This window comes from Perognathus longimembris, chromosome 6, assembly GCF_023159225.1.
Source record: "Perognathus longimembris pacificus isolate PPM17 chromosome 6, ASM2315922v1, whole genome shotgun sequence".
Lineage (NCBI taxonomy): Eukaryota > Metazoa > Chordata > Mammalia > Rodentia > Heteromyidae > Perognathus > Perognathus longimembris.
In genome coordinates, this window is record NC_063166.1 from 26,631,770 (window position 1) to 26,646,792 (window position 15,023).

At 43.3% G+C, this 15,023-nt stretch overlaps 1 pseudogene across 1 annotated transcript in view; it reads right to left on the reverse strand.

Annotated features, from left to right (window-relative positions):
• Nucleotides 1-15,023, reverse strand: part of LOC125353013 — a 27,933-nt pseudogene continuing 12,910 nt past the window's right edge. Inside the window, exon 2 of the transcript XR_007211234.1 lies at nucleotides 1-1,143. The product of XR_007211234.1 is annotated as a mitotic checkpoint protein BUB3-like (transcript). The remainder of the gene's footprint in view (nucleotides 1,144-15,023) is intronic.

Consider the following 15,023-nt stretch of genomic DNA (forward strand, 5'->3'; position numbering starts at 1 on the left):
AATTAGTATTTTCCTGATTTCTTGGTTAATAATAATAAATCCACTATTGGGGAGTACAAATTGTTTTATTATCAACAAGGCATTTAAATAAATGAAATTTTGTCAAGTACATGGTTACTTGGGTTTTGTTTTGGCATCTGTCACTTGGCGAATGAAGATACCATCTTCAGGATGTTCCCTGTCATCCATTTCATACATATATGATGATGCTATTGCAAGCATGGTCCCATCATTACTGAAGGCAAGTGATGCGATGCTAGTGGGGTACCGATGGAATTGGCACAGTCGCTTCTTGTTAAATGGATCCCAAATATTTACAAATATTACCCATCCCAAATATTACCCATCAGAACCACCTGTGGCAAATGTATTGTGGATATTGTGAAAAGAAATAGCATTGACTGGGTAAATCTGCTCAATATGATTTTCTTTTAGTCTGTGACATTTGAAGGCATACTTCTTCTTCTGCACTTCAGGGCTGGGATCCAAATACTCAACTGCCACTCGGCCTTCAATAGAACTTAATACATAACCCTGCTTGTTGGGGAAGGCCCGGATGCATCGAGTCTGGTATTTCAGCCTGGACTCCCTGCGCTGCTGCACCATAGCCCATGTTCCCTAAGTCCCACACCAGCACTCTGCGGCCTGCTGTGCCCACAATCAGCCGGTCTCCAGATACTGAGAGGGTGTACACCTTTTCAGGCTGAGAGAAGGTTCTGGCATTACAAGGAGTTCTGGGATCCCACAATTTAACTGTTTGATCCCAACTTCGAGTAACCATCACATTCACTTCCGGATAGTATTCAACACATCTGATAGGGGCATCATGGGTTCCAACAGGATTTTCTTGATCGGTATTCAAATCATGCATTTTCAACTGATGATCCAACCCTCCACTCTAGGCATGTGTTGGATCGTAGAAGGCGCAGTCCAGCACGGCGCCCGTGTGCTGGTACTTGAGCCGCATGGAGTTGGCCCGCACGTCGTAGAGGCGCACGGACGTGTCCCAGGAGGAGACCAGCAGGAACTGGGAGGTGTTGGGGCTGAACTTCACCGAGGAGATGCCATCCTCGGGGGGCTGGTTCAGCTTGAACTCGTTAGAACCCGTCATCTTGGGCTTCCCTCTGAAATAACGTCTCAAATCTTATTATTTGCTTCTTGATAGTGCTTTAAACCCTGTGGACTGTGCCAGCCTTCCTTAGCAAACTGGCCACACATGAGGGCTTCTCTTTCTGTTCTGTTGCAGCATCACCTCCCTTTTCACTCTGGGATCTCCTCCTGAGCCAGTCCACATACTGTCTACCCACTGTCATTCCTCCAATATTTACCTGTCACCCAGTGGCCTAAAGAGCCATATACTTCCAATTCTATCTTTCCATGAGGGGTATAGGATGCTCCTATCTTTTTCAGTACCGGAAAAATATTATTTGTACAAACCAGAAAACTGGAAGTGGCTCTGTGGCTCTGTGGCACTAGCCTTGAGCTAAAGAGCTCAGGGACAGCTTCCAGGCCCTGCATTCAAGCCCATGACCAACATAGAGAAAGGGGGGAGGGAAGGGAGAGAGAGATTTGACCTAAAGAACAGAGCTTAGTGGATGATGATTTAATATAATCATGTTTTGTAAAAGAGACTGAGAAATAAAGTAGTTACACACATGTACACAACATAAGGAAAAAATTAAACATAAAGGAAAAGAACATACTTGTTTGGAACTTAAAAGATAAAGACAAAGCAAAACATATGCTGGATGAATTAAAAAAATGAAAACCTTACTAAGCCAAAGACTTCAGGGCTGTCTAATGGCTGTACCAGGAAGAAACAACCTAAAGATGCGGTAGTGCATCACAGTCTGTTGACACCAAAAATGTAGTGTTTGGAAAGCCATCTTTGTTTCACATAACAGCTTCAACAGGCATCCTAAGTTAGAAAGTAAAAAACCAGGTGTCAGCTTCCTGCTGACCTTCATCTATGATTCTTGTTGCCTTTTGGGACCTTTGCCGCTAAAATTTTGAACTATTTGATCAGCCCTTGTTCTGTTTTGTTTTGTTTTATTTTGGCCAGTCCTGGGCCTTGGACTCAGGGCCTGAGCACTGTCCCTGGCTTCTTTTTGCTCAAGGCTAGCACTCTGTCACTTGAGCTACAGCGCCACTTCTGGCCGTTTTCTGTATATGTGGTGCTGGGGAATTGAACCCAGAGCCTCAAGAGGCAGGCACTCTTGCCACTAGGCCATATCCCCAGCCCTAGCCCTTGTTCTGTGCTCTGTGTGTGTGAAACTCATGTCAGCAGCTCCGAGACCACTCAGCAGAGGGGCACCCTCTGTCACAGAGGTTGGAAACAGTGCCCTCTACAATTGTGTAATTCCCAACCATATGGAGAGGCTGCCTACATCTCCTTAATATGTCCATTTTACAGATGTTGAGATAGAGGCCTGAAGATGGCTAAGGGAAACTTCCATAGTCAGAGCTTAATCAACCTCACCATAACTATACAACATTATTCAAAGCTTGATAAAAATGAAACCTAATTAATTCAGTTGCAAGGGTGGAGGTGGAAGGGTGGCAGAATTTACACCACTTTAAAAGCATCTGAGGCATGTGGTCCCAGCTCCCAAGTCTGGGCTGCGGCCCTGGCTGGCCAGCCTGCTTTTTACGGTTGCGGTTCCAGCTCCTGAGTCTGGGCCATGGCCCTTGCTGGTCAGTATACTTTTTGCTTCCCCAATAAATCCGTCTTGTTACTTGAAAAACAAAAGCATCTGAATTATAGAATTATTGCTACAGAAATTCATTCTACCACAGTAACTTACACTCAACCAATTAATTAACTACTTTTAGACTAACATGGAAAAGCAGTCATGTTTTTAATAAATGTTGATGTCTCACTTATAACCAGTGACAATTCACATACTAAAACCCCAAACATTAAAAAAAGGAGCTGACTTTATTCAGCCAGTTAACTATTGCCCCTTAAAAGTCTGGGCTCTAGTTTACTAAACAATTTCTTCTAACATTAATCAAAGACTGTAGTATATTCCAAATGAGTATGGTACAATTCAGAATTGGGTTCAACTTTATAGGATTTTATTATACTATAAAAGATTATATTAGGAAGACTCCAGGAAGGAGCTTCAGGAGACATCTCTAACTTATAGCAGAATTCAAGTCAACAAGGGCTGTAAAGCTGCACTATGCATATGGTTGCAATTTGCTTTTTTCCTTTAGTAATATATCCTAGGTGTCTTACCATGTCAGCAGATAATGTCTATGCCATCTGTTCGAATTGCTCCATAGCATTCAATAATTAGATATGTTTTGATTTGCTTAATTCAGATTTTTTAAATTGTGACCAATTACTCAGGAGGCTAAGATACAAGGATCTGATTTGAAGCTAACCTGGCCAGACAAATCCAAGAGAGTCATATATATCTCTAGTTAGCCAGCAGAAAGTAAAGGTATGGCTCAAGTGATAAGAGTAACAGCCCTGAGCAAAAAGGCTAAGCCAGAGAGATAGTGAGAGTGAGAGAGGCCTTGAGTTCAAGCCCCAGTGCCAAGGGGGAAAAAAATGATACAATGCAAATGACCGAAACATACCCTTTTAACTGGTTTTAGATATTCTGGTGAGTGGTATTTGTGCTATTGTGCAACCATGACCATCATCCAACTTCAGAACCTTCATCCTCCCCAACAGAAACCCTATAAGCAATGACTGGCAACCTCCACTCTACTTTCTGCCTCCCGGGGTTTACCTCACACAAGTGCAAATACTACAGCATCATCCTTTTGTGCCTCCCTTGGATTGTGAAGCTGTGTTTCTCAGATAGTTCTTCCTGTAGAGCCTGAATTCTGAACCCTGACATCTCTGAGGAGCGATGGTCCTTCTCTGGAACCAAGTAGGAATGAGGTCTGAGCTGCTTGGCTTAGTATGATGTGCAATCTCTTTAGGCTTCTGATGCTATAATACACAAAAACAATACTGTAGTCACGTTCATTCTGTAGCACTTCTCGAAGGCCCATACCATAGGGATGTAGTGCAATGCTTATGAGGTTGGAGACATCATCCCCATTCTCCAGATGGCAACTGAAGATCAGAGAGGCTCATGATGCAAATGCTGGTACTTAGGGATAAAAGTGAGTTATCATTTGGTCAGCTTCAGAGGAAAAAGCAATGCCTCCTAACATTTGTTGACAACATTCAGATTAATCCAGGCAGAACTTCTGCAAATCAGGTCATGGATGATTTAGGGATACATCCAAAATAAGGAGAGCTCTGGCTAAACAAAAAAATTCATCACACCACTTCCTCTGAGCAAAAGCTTCTCAGTTTTCACTTTGTTGCACACATAACATTTCCGGGGCTGGGGATATGGCCTAGTGGCAAGAGTGCTTGCCTCCTATACATGAGGCCCTGGGTTCAATTCCCCAGCACCACATATACAGAAAATGGCCAGAAGTGGCGCTGTGGCTCAAGTGGCAGAGTGCTAGCCTTGAGCAAAAAGAAGCCAGGGACAGTGCTCAGGCCCTGAGTCCAAGCCCCAGGACTGGCCAAAAAAAAAAAAAAAAAAAAAAAAAGAACATTTCCATCATTTAGCCATGTACTGGAGGCTCAGGCTACTCAGGAGACTGAGATCTGAGGGTCACAATTCAAACCAGCCTGAGGAGAAAAGTCTATGAGATTTTTATTTCCAAATAACCAGTCAAAAGCCAGAAGTGGAGGTATGGCTCAAGTGGTAGAGCACCAGCCTTGAGCCAAATATGCTAAGTGAGTTGAAGCCCTAGTATACACACACACACACACACACACACACACACACACACACGGAATGCACACACATGGGAATGGGGGAGAAGAAAAAGGGATTCTGGGAGTTGGAGGCGTGGCTACTAGTTGGTAGACCACTAGCCAATAAGCAGTTGAGGCACAAGCACCCAGGTTGAGTCCTATCTCAGACCTATTTAAAAAAAGAAAAAGAAAGAAAAGAAAAAAGGATTCCTATTGCCGGCTATTGTCTGGCCTCCTTTATGATGGAGTCTCATCTTCATCCGGAGAATATGTGCACTATGAAAGGTTAGGCGGCCTGTGGACTCAGATGACCTCCATGAGCAGTTCTTTCTAGAGCTAGCTGTGTTCTGGACACCAAAGCCTTTCACTGTGGTACTTCAGAGAAACCAGAGCCCTCACAGGCAACCTCCTCCTAATCCCTGACATGCAGAATGAAAGTCAAACATCACTTTGATTCTGAAGATAGTCTCTGAGCAACAAAACAGGCTCTGTGTCTGTGTGTGTGTGCGCGCACGTGCATGCGCACGTATATCCAATTGTTTATAGAACCAGATTCCAACCTACTACCAAAAAACAATTTTTTAAAAAAAACCTTTAAATTTGATGGGAAAATCCTCTAAAAATAGCTATGCTATCATCTCCCCAAATTCCCTTCCTCTCTCCTACGAGGTGTCTTTTGTTTCTTGTTTTTGCCAAAAAAGAAAGGGCGCTGTGTATGTTTCCCACCGCCCTCTTCACGTGCTCCAGCTTGGGATCATCTTCGGGCTCACATGTTGTTTTGGCAGCCCGCATGCATTCCTCCTGTCTCAACCCCTTAAAGGAGCCGTGTGCAGCCAAGTGGAGCTGGTGACAGTCGCCCCGCAGCAGTGGATGGGTGTGCTGTGTGTGGTGATTGTGTGTTCTGTGTTGAGTCTGCTTGGGGATCTTTGATCAGGATAGTTAGGGAAAGCTTGATAATGTTTCTCAAATATGGTAAGAAGCCCAAAGCCACTATCTTCTTAGTTATAAACATGAATGTGGGGGGGGGGTGGGGGGGAGGAGAAAGAGAAAGAGGGAGAGAGAAAATAAAAATGATAGAATCCACAAGGACTCCAAGAACATAACTAGTGCAAAGGTCAAGATTTTCCACATCTGATGCTGTTTAGTGGATTGGCATGCACAATTTAACCTTCCTACCACAGGGATTAATATCCAACCTGTGCATGTTCCTAGAGATTTTGCTAATAGACAAACTTCTGATTTGTTATTATAAGCACATCTGATGGCATTGATGGCTCACACCTGTAATCCTAACTACTCAGGAAGCTGAGACCTGAGGATCATGGTTTAAAATCAACCCTGGAAAGAAAGTCCATGAGACTTTTTTCTCCAGTTAACCTCCAGAAAACTGGAAGTGGCACTATGACTCAAAGTGGTAGAGCACTAGGCTTGAGCAAAAGAGCTCAGGGACAATGTCCAGGCCCTGAGTTCAAGCCCACAGCTGAAAAAGAAATCTGACTTTTTAAGGGCTTGGGTGTTGCTTAGTGGTAGAGCATTTGCCTAGTATTGTTGTGGTTGTTTTGTTTGTACCAGTCCTGGGTCTTGAACTCTGGGTCTGGGCACTGTCCTTGAGCTTCTTTTACTCAAGGTGAGCATTTTACCACTTCAGCCACAGTTCTACTTTTGGCTTTTTCTATGATTAATTGGAGATAAGAGTCTCACTGACTTTTCTGCCAAGGCTGGCTTCAAACTGTTATCCTCAGATCTCAGCCTCCTGAGTAGCTAGGATTACAGGTGTGAGCTACCAGTGCCCAGGTTTGTCTAGTATTTTTTTCAGACTTAGGTTTGATATCCAGCACCACAAAAGACTTTCATGGATTAACAAACAAACAAACCACTAAATAGTATCTAACATTCAAATTATGTGTAGCTCCATACTCTAAATAGCTTTGAAATACCCACGAGAAACAACCCCCTTTAAAGATGGATCCAAGGCTAAGAGCATGGTTCCAGCGGTCTCACATCTAACTAGTAAGTGCAATGCCCTGAATTTAAACTCCATTACCATCAAAACACCCCTACTGACTCAATATAAAATATCAATGGCTGGCTGTGATACAATAAGGGGCCACAGACACACACACAAGGAAGTCAATATGTCCTTCTCTTACTACAGCCAGGGAAGGTGCTCTTTTAAACATAAATCTGTAGCAGAAGACTATCTTAGCCTTTGATGTCTCATTTGCAATGGTTTGTCAATTTAATTGTGCACCCACATTCAGTGAAAACCTATAGAATGTGGAAGTAGTATGATATACAGGGTCCAGCAAAGTAGGGTTTAAATAGAGCCCTCTCTCCAGTTTCCATGTATCTGCCCTTCTGGAATAGCTGAAATTAATTCCACATGTTTTCTGGGGTCCATTGTAGTGGAGAGATCACAGTTGCTGTGAATGCTAAATTACATTTCAGTACCTACTTATCAAACATGCCCATGTTGTACTCACCCTCAGTCAAGAGATGGAGCTCAACAAGAGAACAAGGCTTAAAGTAGCTCATGGCCATTCATCTGAAAGGGTTCCCAGCATGCTGCACTCGCCCAACATCATGTCCCTGGACACCTGGCTGGCCTCTGTCACTCAACACCTGTACAAAAGTCACAGTACAATGTATCTCTAAGGAACTAACTATCCACTGGAGAGAGACAAAGCTAGAGATCGGTGCAAAGTCACATGGATCCCAGAATTAGAATGTGTCTGCCAAAGACTTGAGGAAAAGATAGGACTGTAAAAGGGGAGGAAACGGTAAGCTAGGGTGGGTGAGAGTATTCTGTGGAGGAAGAGACATCATGACCCAGCCCTTGAAGGAAGCCCAGTGCTGAGCAAGTGTGAAAGAGCAGCGTGAGCTTTTCAGACTGGAAACAGGAGACCTTGAGCAAGGTGTGAACTGGTCACATTGGCATTATCTCTCCATTTCTTCTTTTTTCTGTTGCTTCATCTATTACAATTCATCCTCCAACTCCAGCTAATAAGTTGAAAATTAATAGACTAACCATTCACACTGTACACTCTGTCCAAGAAATATTTGTATCCTTATAGCCTATGTCTTGTTTATTTATTTTATCCTTTTATTTTGAGGTATTAGGGATCAAACCCAAGGCCTCATCCATGATAGTTCTATCATCTTTTTAGTTGTTGTTTGTTGATAGGCCATGGGGCTTGAACTCAGAGCCTGAGCACTCTCCCTGAGGTTTTTTTTGCTCACAATTAGCACTCTACCACTTTGAGCCACAGTACCACTTCCAGTTTTCTGGTGGTTAATTACAGATGACAGTCTTAGGGACTTTCCTACCTGTGCTGGCATTCAAACCTCAGAGCTCAGCCTCCTGAATAGCTAGGAGTACAGGCATGAGCGACCAGCATCTGTCTGTCTTTTTTTTTTTAAATAAGAGTTTTATTTATATATAACACACAAGCAACATAATTTACTTAATATGTACAATTCAACATAGTATAATTTTAAACATTGTAGAAGCATCTGGGAGCCTGTGGCTCATGCTTATAATCTTAGCTACTCAGGAGGTTGAGATCTGAGGATCATAATTCTAAGCCAGCCTGGGCAGGAAAGTCTATGAGACTTTTACCTCCAATTAATGAACAAAAAGCTGGAAATGGGGCTGTGGCTAAACTGATAGAACTCCAGCTTTGTTTTGTTTTGTCTTTTGCCAGTCGTGGGGCTTGAACTCAGGGCCTGAGCACTGTCATTAGCTTTTTTTGCTCGAGGCTAGCACTCTACCATTTGAGCCACAGTGCCACTTCCGGCTTTTGCTTTATATGTGGTGCTGAGGAATCAAACCCAGGGCTTCATGTATAAGAGGTGAGCACTTCACCACTAGGCCATATTCCCAGCTCCAGAACTCCAGCTTTGAGGGGGAAAAAGCTCAGTCCCTGAGTTTAAGTCCTGGTATAAATGAACAAACAAATGAAAATAAAAGAAACAAGGAAGGAAGAGGAAAAAGTTGTAGAGATAGGATCACAATGCATTCCAGAACATATGACCATCCAATCTTTTTTTTTTCTTTTTCTTTTCTTTTCTTTCCTTTTTTTTTTTTTTTTTTTTTTACTGGTCTTGTGGCTTAAACTCAAGGCCTGGGCACTGTTCCTGAGCCTGTTTGTGCTCAAGGCTAGAACTCTACTACTTCAGCCACAGAACCGCTTCCAGTTTTTGAGTGGTTAATTGGAGATAAGAGTCTCAGGGGTACTTTTCAGCCTGGGCTGGCTTTGAATTGTGATCCTCAGATCTCAGCCTCGTAAGTAGCTAGGATTATAGGCATGAGCCACCAGTGCCCAGCTCCAAAAAACAGCCTTGAATTCAGTAGAGTCACACCTCATTCCCTCCTCCTTCCAGCATCTAGTGAATGAATGCACTTCTTGTCTCTGTGATTTTGCTTATACTGTAATATATATTATATACATATATTACATATATTATATACGTATATATGGAGCCCCAAAATATGTCATCCAAAATATGTCCTTTGTGACCAGAATACTTCCTCTAGCATAATATTTTCAAGATTCACTCATATTGTAACATTTATCAAACCTCTCTGCCTTTATATTGCTGTATAATGACCCCTCTCCCTTGTAGATATGTAACATTTAACTTATCCATTAATTTATAGATGGACATTTAGATTGTTTCCACTTTTCCCCTATTGTGGAAAATTTGACAATGTGCAAACATTTGTGTGCAAGCTATGGTGTGGATACATACTTTCATATCTTTTGGGTAGATAGATACCTAGAAGTCCATGTGCTGGTTTGTATGGTAACTTTGTTTACATTTTTTAAGGAACTGCAGGACTGTTTCTACACCAGCAGTGTCCAAGAGTAGCAAGGTTTCCATTTCTCCACATCCTCTCCCATACTTGTTAATACCATGTGTCATCTTGTATCATAATTAAACTGTGAAAAATATGTTCTTAGAAGAAAAAAACCCATTGGGTGAGTTAGAAAGATTTCGACTGGAACATTATGAAACCAGCTCATTTACATAGTCAGGAAACATCAAGGGAAGACTAGATTCAGGGCGCTATGGCACTATCATAGGAAAACAGGTTTTCCTAAGGTGTTTTTTTCATGTTCAGTCAACGGGGGCCCTATGACTCAGCTTTCCCTGGCAAGCTGAGGAACATCTTGAGATCTCTCAGTCTGATTCTGCAGGCAGCACACATGCCTGGTGAATCTGGTATAAGTGGTGACAGCTTTGGGCTTCTTGATAACTCAGACAAATCAGATCCTTTTTTTTTTTTCTTTTTTTCTTTTTTGCCAGTCCTGGGGCTTAAACTCAGAGCCTGGGCACTATCCCTGAGCTTCTTTTGCTCAAGGCTACCACTCTACCACTTGAGTTACAGTGCCACTTCCAGCTTTTTCTGTTTATGTGGTGGTACTGAGGAATCAAACCCAGGGCTTCATTCATGCTAGGCAAGCACTCTACCACTAAGCCACATTCTCAGCCAACTGATGACCTTTTGACAGTCTTGTTCCATAGAAGTGTTGTGTTTGGCCTGTGTAGTACTTCAAACATTCTAGTTTAAGACTTCCTTATATCCTTCTGCAGTCTATTGTTTCTGTGCACCTGACATGGTTCACTCTTATATTACCTGTCTGGCTTCTGGAGGTGTTTGAACTTGCAATTCATCCTGCTTGGGGTGATACCACAGTCATATGATTAAAGCCTGGCCAATTATTAAATAGAATATTATTGAACAATCACACATCTGACATGGCATCAGCAAGGAGAAGCAGTCATTAAGCCCATAACTGTACATCATACGACTTTAAGGACACTAAATAAATGTGACCTACATCTACTAGGACCTTACTAAGATGAACCATTGCTGGCATAGGCATCAGAGAGTCAGGCAACACATAAGATCATGAAAATAAACACAATCTTGCCCTGCTTCTTCCTCTTTTCTAAAAATGGACTACTTTATGAGAGGACTTCCTAGATTAAATTTATGAAAATCAACAAACTTGCTGAGTACATCTCCCTAATATAAGTTGCAAGACTTGTGAAATTCCAACACCTCATCAATGCTGATGTGTCTATCCCCTCCACCCCACCCCCACCCCCATCAGAAGAGTTCTCTTAAGGCAGTATACTCTAAAATGTGATCAGCTGGTCAGCATATGGTAGTGAATGTCTGTAAGCCCAGCACTTGGGAAGCTCAAACAGACCAGCCTGGCCTACATAGCAAGACAAAGGGGCTTGCTGATCAAGACCAGCTTGGGCTTCCTGAAGACAGTCTCAAGACCCAACAATAAATAAACAAAAGAAATGACAAAGTATGGAATTGGAAACATCAGATAGAGATTAGAAGTAGGGCCCCTGCATCCCTAGTTTTTATCACTTGCTGTTACCCCCATCCAAGAGCTGCTGCAAGTGCCCATTGCCAATGGCTCTTTGCCCAGAGGTACCAGAATGTTGTACCACTCCAGGAAAGGATGTGGTTTGCAGCTAATTAGTTATGAACTAATACAGGTTCTAAAACCTTGAGCTCAGGCAGAAGCCAGTCTTCCTGGGCTCAGATCTGTTTCTGGTTTCTTCCCTATCCCCCTGCAAGGCACACTTGAAAGCAGACTCTCAAAGACTCACCATTTCAGGATGGTGGTCCCTAGGAAGCTGGTCGTGATACCTGACATCTAGCCCATAATGTTCTCCTGGTGGGGTAATTGGTTATGAAGACAGAGCAGATACATAGCACAAGGAATCTAATAGCTAGAATTTAACCCCCTGAGCTGCAGCAGCTAATAGTGAGGATGACTTTGCCACATTAAGACTTCTATGAGGGCTGGGAATGTGGCTTAGTGGTAGAGTGCTTGCCTAGCATGCATGAAGCCCTGGGTTCAATTTCTCAGTACCATACAAACAGAAAAAGCCAGAAGTGGTGCTGTGGCTCAAGTGGTAGAGTGCTTTAGCTTTGAGCAAAAAGAAGCTCAGAGGCAGTGCCCAGGCCCTGAGTTCAAGCCCCAGGACTGGCCAAAAAACAAAAAGACTTCTGCCATGGAACAATATTTCAGTTTCTACCTCATCATAAAATTACTCTCCCTTTAGTCAGAATGTTTAGACAACTCCTTCCTTTACCAAAATGTGATAAGAACTTAGAGAGAGAGAGAGAGAGAGAGAGAGAGTTTATACCAGTACTGGACCTGAACACTGTCCCTTAGCTTTTCTTGGTGCTCTACCACTTGAGCCACAGCTCCACTTGTGGATTTTTTTTCTGGTTAATTGGAGCTAAAGAGTCTCATGGACTTTCCTGTCCAAGCTGACTTGGAACTGTGATCCCCAGAGCTCAGCCTCCCAAGTATCTAGGAGTGGCATGAGCCACCGGGGCAACCAGCCTTACCTCTCTTACAGAGGCACTTGGCATTGGGTTTAGAGCTCACAGAATAATCCAAGGTCATCCTGTTTCAAGGTCCTTAACACAGTCATATTTGCAAAGGTTCTTTTCCCAAATAAAGTTACATGAATGTGACTTTGAATTGGATGTGCACTTCTTCTGGTGCTAGTGCGACACTTAGGTATACTACTGTGAGGGACAGGGGAAAGGAAAGGAGAGCAGGTACTCTACTATTTCAGACATGCTGGAAAAAAGTCTATCCTAGCCATCTCGGTCAGGAGAAGAAGGTTTTTTTTTTTTTTTCTTCCAGTTCTGGGGCTTGGACTCAGGCCCCTCGTACTGTCCCTGGCTTCTTTTTGCTCAAGGCTAGCACTCTGCCACTTGAGCCACAGTCACTTCTGGATATTTTCTGTATAAGTGGTGCTGAGGAATTGAACCCAGGACTTCATTTATATGAGGCAAGCACTCTTGCCAGTAGGCCACATTCCCACTAGGCCATATTCCCAGGCCGTGAGAAGAAGGCTTATAAGGAGGTTTATTAGTGGGCCCATATCTCCCACGAGAGAGGGAACACTATGGCGTCTGCATCATAATACAGGTGGTAGCTTATATAATTATGGAGCTAAAGGGGAAGTAAGTAGGTCTGAGTGGTAGTTCTAGGGCAGGGAGTTCAGGTATGGGTGGAGCTTGGGGCTAGTGGGAGGGCCTGAAGACCTGAGGTGGGGGAAATACTAACATTGCCTCCAATCCTGGGCCTTGGACTCAGGGCCTGAGCACTGTCCCTGGCTTCTTTTTGCTCAAGGCTAGCACTCTACCACTTGAGCCACAGTGCCACCTCTAGCCATTTTCTGTATATGTGGTGCTGGGAAACTGAACCCAGGGTTTCATATATATGAGGCAAGTACTCTTTGCCACTAGGCCATATCCCCAGCCCCTCAATCCTGCTTTTTGATACTTATTTGGGGATGGAATCTCTTGGACTTTTCAGCTAGAAATGGCTTGGGATATTAGAGTGTCAAGAATAAGGAAATCGGGGGGCTGGGAATATGGTCTAGTGGCAAGAGTGCTCCTATACATGAAGCCCTGGGTTCAATTCCCCAGCACCATATACACAGAAAACGGCCAGGAGTGGTGCTGTGGCTCAAGTGGCAGAGTGCTAGCCTTGAGCAAAAAGAAGCCAGGGACAGTGCTCAGGCCCTGAGTCCAAGGCCCAGGAATGGAAAAAAAAAAAAAAGAATAAGGAAATCGGGGCTGGGAATATGGCCTAGTGGTAAAGTGCTTGCCTTGTATATATGAAGCCCTGGGTTCGATTCCTCAGCACCATATATATAGAAAAAGTCAAAAGTGGCGCTGTGGGTCAAGTGGTAGAGTGCTAGCCTTGAGCAAAAAGAAGCCAGGGACAGTACTCAGGCCCTGAGTTCAAGCCCCAGGATTGGCAAAAAACAAAACAAAGAATAAGGAAATCATCTTAAAAGGAATTTGGCAAGACAACACTTACTTCTGTAGATGAAGCACCATCAACCAAAACTCTGGTTAGCCAAGTACACAGCAGGCCAGCTGCTTCCCTATTCATCCCTAAAAAGCAGGCCCCACCCCCTTCCCTAATTGCACAAGCTCAAGTTCACTATCTGCGGGATTGGCTACTTTCAAGAGGGTAAGATGTATTTATATTTACATTAAAAGACTGAGATAAAAATTTGGGGAAAAAAAGAGGGGGGGGCGCTGAGAATGTAGCTTAGTGGTAGAGTGCTGGCCCAGCATGCACAAAGCCCTGGGTTCTGTTCCTCAGCAACACATAAACAGAAAAATCCAGAAGTGGCACTGTGACTTAAGAGGTAGAGTGCTAGCCTTGAGCAAAAAGAAGCCGGGACAGTGCTCTGGCTCTGGTTCCAAGCCCTGAGACTGGCCAAAAAAAAAAAAAAAAAGACTGAGATAAGAGTAACTGTATACAAGCAATCTCAGAACAACTTTGGGTGTATCTTAATTCCAAACTAGAACATGCAGTTAAAACAATACCTTACATTTCAAAAAATATTCCTCATTGCAAAGCATTTCTTCTTTTCCTTTTTGTATTTGCTTATTGTTTTAGTAGAATAATCCAACAATGGCTAAGCTACTAGTCCAGGACAGGAACGTTTAAACTAACCATGTGAATAGAAAAGAGAGCCTTTCTCCCTTTGAATTGAGATCCTCCAGATCTTGGCCTCCAGAGTACCTAGGATTAAAGGCATGAGCTATTAGTGTTTAACATTCTGTTGCAGAGTTCAAGGGAGGAGGCTCCCATTCCTCCTAGAGCCCACCACTCAGAGACAGTCTCAAGCAAAAAGATGGGTTTATTGGGCAAGCATAAAGCGAACTGACTGGGCAGGGACACAGCACAGATTGTGGCAGTGAAAAGTGGGCTGACCGGCCAGGGACACAGTGCAGACTTGGGCGCTGACACTATGAACCCGAGCAGTCCTCAAATTGGGGGTTATAAAGGGAAAACTGTAGCACAGATGTAGGGGCTTAACGCAGGGGATAGAGAAAGCAACAAAGTTAGGCAAGTATGGCACAGATGTAGGAGGTAGATGCAGGAGGTGGACACAGCGGGTAGAGCAAGCAACAAACAAGCTAAGCAAGCCATTTACGGAAGCAGAATTTTGGGGTCAGGTTGACCTAATCTACTCCAACATTTCCTACTATGTTTCCCTAATCAAGATGGAGTCAGCTCTGTTCCCTACAACACTTTCATGGCATTTTTTTCCTCTGTTAGAGCACTTATCATATTCTTCCCCAAACAATTGTCTGTGTATATAACATTTTTTTCCCTCAAAAATTCTTGATGGCAAAGATTCTAAGTTCTTTCAAAAATAATTTTTC